The 7,662-nt window shown below is 46.9% G+C and overlaps 1 pseudogene; it reads left to right on the top strand.

The window, feature by feature from the left end:
- Nucleotides 1-3,186: 3,186 nt before the first annotated feature.
- On the top strand, nucleotides 3,187-7,314 carry LOC119444591 (uncharacterized; annotated as a pseudogene).
- The last annotated feature ends 348 nt before the right edge of the window (nucleotides 7,315-7,662 follow it).

Raw genomic sequence — 7,662 nt, forward strand, 5'->3', positions numbered from 1 at the left:
AAAAAAAAACACCGCTATTACCACTCGCTAAAAGTGATGCAAGACATAAAGGCCCAAGCACTGGCATGCGTCGGCAAGCTTCGTCGCACGCCGACAAGCCAACGCGTCGCTTCGCCTCGGTTGGAGGAAAAGGGTACGCAACCACTGGACACAGGCTCTGACGCGCGCCGACGCTCGCTCCTCGGCAGCGGCGCACTGTTGCTTGACCATTTTTAAATGCGAAGCATTTCTTGGCGAACATTTGCTTCTTCGACAGTATCTATCTATCTATCTATCTATCTATCTATCTATCTATCCAACTATCTATCTATCTATCTATCTATCTATCATCTATCTATCTATCTATCTATCTATCTATCTATCTATCTATCTATCTATCTATCTAATCCATCTAATCTATCTATCTACTATCTATCTATCTATCTATCTATCTATCTATCTATCTTTCCGCCTTTGTGCCCTCATGGTCATTTCGTTAACTTGATAGGTACCAAAATTGGCATAGAATGACATGAGTGTCTGATGAACATAAGTGATGGGTCATGACATAAATGTCATGGCAATGACTCCGCGAAAAATATTAACACTCAAAAACCACTGAAATGGGTTCGGACGTGATACTAAGTGAAGGAAACACTACAGGATGCTGGTAGAAGTCATACTAATGAGCATGACTCAGCATAAATGACAATGACTGAGCGAAAAAAGATTAGCACTCAAAAGCTACTGAAATGGGTTTGGACTTCGGTACTCTGAGAAGGAAACACTAAAGGACGCTGGGAGAAGTAATAGTCATGGGCATGACTGAGCAAAAATGACAATGACTCAGCGAAACAATATTAACACTCAAAAGCCACTGAAATGGGTTCGGACGTTGGTAATAAGTGAAGGAATCACTAAAGAATAATGGTAGAAGTCATAGTCATGACCGTGACTCAGGAAAATGGCAATGGGTTCGGACGTGGCTATTACGTAAAGAGCGATGCTAACCTGTGATGTGTGATAATGTGCGCATTCATTTATAAAGTTGTTGTAGTTAGAGTGCAGTTGGAAGACTGCGTCGTCTCCTCTGAGACGAGGCTGCTGCCGCAAGAGGGCGCACGGCGCACCGGGTGCTTGCACAAGCTCACTTCGGTACGAAGGCAAAGCGGAAACAATTACAGCCATGTCGTGCCGTAGAAAGAAGGGGCAAAGGCTGCCGTAGACAGTGTCCCGTGGCGTGACGCCAAATGAGCTGCGGGCACGTACGCGCCTTTGTTGGCTCGCTCCTGGTATGGCTACTGCGTAGGAGGCGGTGCGCAGGTGCGGATCATAACGCGGCTATTTACAGCGCGGAGAAAGTGACCGTGTAGACTGCACGCAGGAAACGCAGTAAGTGAAATGAAGGACATGGTTATCGTAAAAAAGACGAAGCACGGAGACAAAGAAAAAAAAAACAAACACGGATGCGTGTCGGTGTGTGTGATAAAGGCAGGCGCATTATCAGCGTGGTATAGCAATATTGACAGAGAAGCCGCGATTGCACAGCTTTAAAGAAGAAAATTCAAGCAAGATAGATGACGGGAATTGTACCCTCGGCATGCGGCAAGGCAGATGCCGAGTGCGGAACAAAAATGCACTCTCAAATTAGTTTGCACCCTTTGGGGCGTGTCTGTACGCGCTGCAACATTCGTCATCAGCCCTGCTTGCGCTTTCGTTCTTGAGAGCTCAGGCTTGCTACATTTCTGCCATGAATGCTCATAACGCGCATGCCGTTCGAGACCTTGAAATACCGTGGTCGCACCAGCACAGATAGCAGACAGCACACCTAAAAGGGTGTAAACTGTTTTTAGAGTGTTTGCAGCATGTAGACTTAACGCAGCCAGAAGGACGGCCACTGAAATGGCAAGGTGGTTTGCAGAAAACCTCGAACATTTGCAGACCGTCTAAATTCACTTCTACAAAAGCGGGTTGTCGTGCCCTGTTGACAAGCCGCAATCTATAGCCACAACACGCGACCGACAGGCTTTCATCGATTTTCTTTCGGCCCACACCAAGTTGACCTCGCATTCTTTTGTTCTTCCTGTGTGCGGTCACGGAACGCGGTGCTGCTGCAATGTGTGCGCCAAATGTCTGGCCGGACGTCACGCTCATAATTATATCCGTGCTGGCCACGCATCGCATGTACTACAGTGGACCGTTATTTCTGTGGCGGTTACCGCGTACACGGAATGCACTCGCAGGTGCTGGAAAGCTCGGGGCATGGCAGGTCGCAGAGACGACACATACACCCAAGATGTCCCGTTCGCCGCTGCCACGCATTTTGTGACCTGGTCTTCGTCTGTTTCCTTTGCTGCGCGCGTCGTCAATAGTGTGCACGCAAGGGGGTCGAGGCCAGATCTACACGACTGCGTACAAAGTTAGAGCGAAAATCTTCGTCGATTGTCCTCGACGTCGTTAGACCATTTTAGTAGTACTGCCAGGAGTGCCTTTCTTTTTTCTTCGTAGCTGCAATGTTTTTTCCAACAAAATCAGGCAGTCTAACTTTGAAAACCTGTGTTAGCGAAGCTCTCACGCCCACTTCGCTGTGGCTGCTGATTTAGTGCCATTTCATTGTCATCCCCGGCGCGTGCGCACTCTCAACTACGGCGCGGCGATCTGACAACGCGTCATCTTCCTTTCCTAAAGCTGCATATTTGTTTGCGAGCACCAGCCTGAATTGGTCTGCTTTTACCCTTACGGCGTCTAGGTGGGCATGTTTCTTCTTGACTGATTTTACTCTTTCTTCGAATTGAGAGAAATCCTAGACCTCAATAACCTATGGTCACTGCACTTTACCCTACCTAACACTTCTATATCTTGCACTATGCTGGGATCGGCAGAGTGTTTGAAATCTATTTGATTTCTTGTTTCTGAATTAGGGCTTTTCCAGGTCCATTGCCTGCTGCTACGCTTCCTGAAGAAGACATTAATTATTCAGAGCCTATTCCTTTCCGCGAATTCTACCAAAATCTCTCCTCTAGCGTTGCTAGAATCGATGCCGTAGTTCCCAATAGACGATATGCAAAACTGCTTGGTCATGTGCCAACAGTGGGCACTGGAAGTCCGGTCGTCATCTTGGTTGCGGCGAGTGTTCAGCTGCCAGCCTGTGTTTCTATGTGTTCGCCGCATTGAGATCTGTTTGTATGTGAGCGAAAATATTATATGATGGCAAGTCCTCTCGGTACGTAGCTGCCGCGATGCATTCCGAGTCTGAGCAGCCCAGGTTGGACGACGAATTTGACGGTCGTTCTGCATATATCGGAGCGCACATTGGAATGGTTTTGCGACCAAAAAGGCCCCTCTGCCCGTAAGCGCAAGAAGGCATACAGCTTTGCCATCGAGGCCTACTGTTCGCCGTCATCGCTTCGTACGAACACGTGTGACTCGGGGTAAGCAAACTTTTTGCTGTAGTGCTACAACTAGCATACTTTGCGAACGGCGTCTGATTCCAGCCTTGCACTGGCGCTCTCGTGCACACCCGAAACCGCATCTCGCTCATTTTAATATGGAAGTTTCGTCGCAACCGAATACAGTGGGAGCTTCTCTTTCTTCCTTTCAGGGAGTGTTTGTGGGCGGAAGCAACCTGCGCGCTAGTAACGTTGTGTTAAGACGCGACCGGTTTCTACATGTTGAAGGGGCGGACGCCGAGTCACCCCAGAAACAACTTGCGAAACAAACGCACCGATAGTGTCGAACGACCACGTGTCCAGAGAGCTGTATATTGCTTTGAAGGTTAGTTCTTGAAGTTTTATCTCACCCGCCGTGGTGGCTCAGTCGCCTAAGGCGCTTTGTTGCTGAGTGCGATATCGCGGGATTGAGTCCCGGCCGCGGCCGCCGCATTTTGATGGAGGTGAAAATCAAAAACGCTTGTGTACTTGCGTTGTAGGGCACGCTAAAGAACTCCAAGTGGTATAAATTAATCGGGAGCACTCCACTACGGCGTGCCTCATAATTATATGATTTCGGCATGTAAAACCCCAGTATTTATATTTAATTTTTAGTTTTATCGCGTGGTTTTCTGAGTTATAACATTACTGATATTGAAACAAGTATTTGTTAATTGCCAGAGCCAATGTTTAATTGCAGCTTTCATCATGAAACAAACACTCGTCGTAAGGTCTTTATGGAAGAGTTTTATCTTATATACATTGAGATGTCTCGGTTCTTGGGCACTCTCCCATCAAAGCACATGCCACTGTTATAGAATAAGTTTTGAGCTTGATGAGTACCACAGCACTGTTCTGGCTTTTCTTTTCAGACTTGGTATCGTGCATGTGCATTGCACGTGTTTCCGGAGTCAAAAGAAAAGCGGCCGCCCCTACAACGGCAGCTGTCAGTTCACAGTTCCACCGGTGTGCCTCGTAGCACTACCTGTCAATGCCCTGCAGGAAAGAGTGGAGCCTGCAGCCACATCCTTGCAGCAGTACGCCTGCTAGCCCTGCTGAAGCAGCAAGGATTTTTAGAGCCACCACCAGAACTTTCGTGCACACCCGCCGTGGTTGCTCAGTGGCTATGGTGTTGGGCTGCTGAGCATGAGGTCGCGGGATCGAATCCCGGCCATGGCGGCCGCATTTCGATGGGGGCGAAATGCGAAAACACCCGTGTACATAGATTTAGGTGCACGTTAAAGAACCCCAGGTGGTCCAAATTTCCGGAGTCCCCCACTACGGCGTGCCTCATAATCAGAACTGGTTTTGGCACGTAAAACCCCATAATTTAATTTTTTTTAACTTTCGTGCACAGAGCTGCCTCAGCAGTGGAGACGCCCAAGACAGAAAGGCATAAAGCCTGCAAGTGTTCTGGACGTGGACTGGCGAGCCCCACGAGAAGGCGGTGTGCAGTTGCCAGTGACTCCTCGCCTTTCAGATGCAAGCTTGGACTACCAAGATGAAGCTAGCCAAGTAGCCGCAATCCAGTCACTTGGTGAGGAGCTGGAGGCACTGGGTGACTTTCCTTTTGCCGCTGTCTTACTGGACGTGCAGGCTCCTCTGGCGAAGACAAAGGCAGGTCTTGCTCCAACAGACTCTCCACTGACATACCAGCAGTCGGACAGGCCGCATGATTCTAAGACGTGGATGTCGTCAACCACAGTCCCTGGTGCAGGCACTAATTGTGCTGTCCCACGACTGCCGCTTTTCACTGGTGCAGTGCAGCACACATTTTCTCATGTCCTCACAGCTGCTGAACAACAAATTCTGATGGTTAGCACATTAGTTGTGCTTTCGTTCATTGCATTTATCAGGTGCTTTTGCAGGTTTGCCATGTGCTTATGGTAGCAAAAGTGTTATTTTTTTCAGCATATAGCGAGTGCTTTTTACATATGGCAGTAAGCATGCTTGTTGCAATGCTTCGGCGGTCCTGAATGCGCATTCGTGCATACTGTCTATTTACATTCAGGTCGGAATAAATAAGGGCATGCACTGAGCATCATGTTTGGTAATTAACATTCATTCAGAAGGCCTTGTTGGCACTGTGCACACCACCTACATGCCAGATCACGTGAACTGTTGCTAATGATCTTACTCAAAGGATATAATGTAACCTCCAAAAGTTCATTGGCTCAGTCAGCGCCATCCAAGCTGCATGGCCGCTTTGTCTGGCGATGGACGTCTGCTGTGATAGTAGTGTTCAAAGCATGCATGCCTGACTATACTATACTTTTAGACCTGCTGCTCTTAATCGGTGTGCATAGCGTGCTCTTTGTCTCATGAAGTGGCCTACAAAACGATTACAATTTTAACGTGAGGCTTAATATATAGTGCGTGAAAAAACAAGGACAAAGAAAGACTTGACACACACAGGCGCTAGCACCTGTGTGTGTCACGTCTTCTTTCGTCCTTGTCTTTTCACACGCTGTCAGCCTCACGATGCCATACCAACACGCCCAAATCACTGCATTACAGTACCGTTTTAAAATGTTCACGCTTCATATGTGCACAGCTCAAGTGCTCACTTTATGACTTCTTCACAGCCAGCTGCATGTTTTTATTCTTTTTTCTGTTGGGGTTTCCAGTTTTTTATTGCTGAAATTTAATGTGAGCATCGGTCAGAGCTGACCTAGCTGCCATATTACTTTTGACCAGTGCCAGTGGCACATTACAGTAATACAGGGTAAAGAACCAGCGTGGGGACTGGAATTTAATATGTTTATTGCCAACCACAGTAACAGTCATATTAAGCCATGCAATCGGCCTGTGCTGAAGGCACTGTAGCTTCATAATTCACAAAAGATACCGGCTGGTGGTGAAAGTTTGCATTGCCAAAAGTTCGAGCTTTCTGTTGTCATTGCCGCAGTCAAATGCTGTACAATGATAATTACAATGCCTGCGACAGAGGATGTCTTATTTCATCCTTCCCCACCCCTTGTAGATGGCCTTGTTTAAGGTGATGTCTTGTTAACACTTATAGAATAGGCCACTAACCTTCAAAATAGCTCTGCAGCATATAACAAAGACAGCTGTGCGGCAGCTACACAAGGCACGAAAGATGACTGGCTGGCAGCTAATTGTGAAATTTTCGCTGTTCGGCCATTTAATCTATCAACATTTTGCATGCTCAGATTAGCGTCATCTGATGCACTGTTACTAGCAAAATTCGACAGACTGGATGTGCGCCAAGCATGATTATTGAGAACTGCTGAAATGCATTAAAGTACAGACTTGCGGCAATATATAATATTGTATTTCTTTCCTAGCACCTTCGACTTGCTCCTGAGGAAGCCCAGGACCTAGAAGCGAATACCAGGCAGCAGGCCCTGAGCGACAGATGGCACTCGGCACGACACCACTGCCTCACAGCGTCCACCTTTGGCAGGGTCATAAAGCGAAAAGAATGGACAGAGAAAGGACTAAGGAATCTCTTGGAGCCAAAGAAACTGTCCCGTGTACGGGCTATACAAAATGGGAAGAAAAACGAGTCTGTTGCAGCAGAGCGGTATGCCACTACAATGAGAGCTGCAGGACACAACGTGACCCTGCAACATTGTGGCCTTGCTGTGGACCCTAGCTGTCCATGGCTGGGTGCAAGCCCGGATAGGTTGGCCTTTGACTTCGAAGAAGGCACCTATGGTGTGGTAGAGATAAAGTTCCCCTACTCTTTGAAAGACAATGAGGCTAACACTGTAACAACCCAAAACTTTTGTCTTACATTAGTTGGTGATACACCGCAGCTCAAGAGAGATGATGAATATTTTAATCAAGTTTTAGGACAGATGGCTGTCACAGAATGCCAATGGGCAGACTTTGTAGTTTTTCGGAAAAGTGGATAGCTGTGGAGCGCATTTATTTTGATTAATAGAAGTGGGACAATGTTAAGGCCCATTTGGATGAGTTGTTTTTTACTACAGCCCTGCCTTACTTGGCTGCTCGCAACACTGCTGTGGTGTTATAATTCTTACAATATATGTGTTGTAGTGAGGTTGCATTGATATGTGGATTGAACATTTGCTTTTCTTCATTGTAGTGATCTCCTTGGCAGCTAGTGATTTTTTGTATCTATGCCTTTTTTGTGCTAGACATTGCCTTTCTTTGTATTATTGTCTATTCCTTAATGTTTGTATTATCACCCATTGTGTAATAATTCATTGCATATTTTATTTTAAATCATTTATAAGGAACCGTTTATTCCAGCCAAGCTCGAGCT

This window comes from Dermacentor silvarum, chromosome 3, assembly GCF_013339745.2.
Source record: "Dermacentor silvarum isolate Dsil-2018 chromosome 3, BIME_Dsil_1.4, whole genome shotgun sequence".
Lineage (NCBI taxonomy): Eukaryota > Metazoa > Arthropoda > Arachnida > Ixodida > Ixodidae > Dermacentor > Dermacentor silvarum.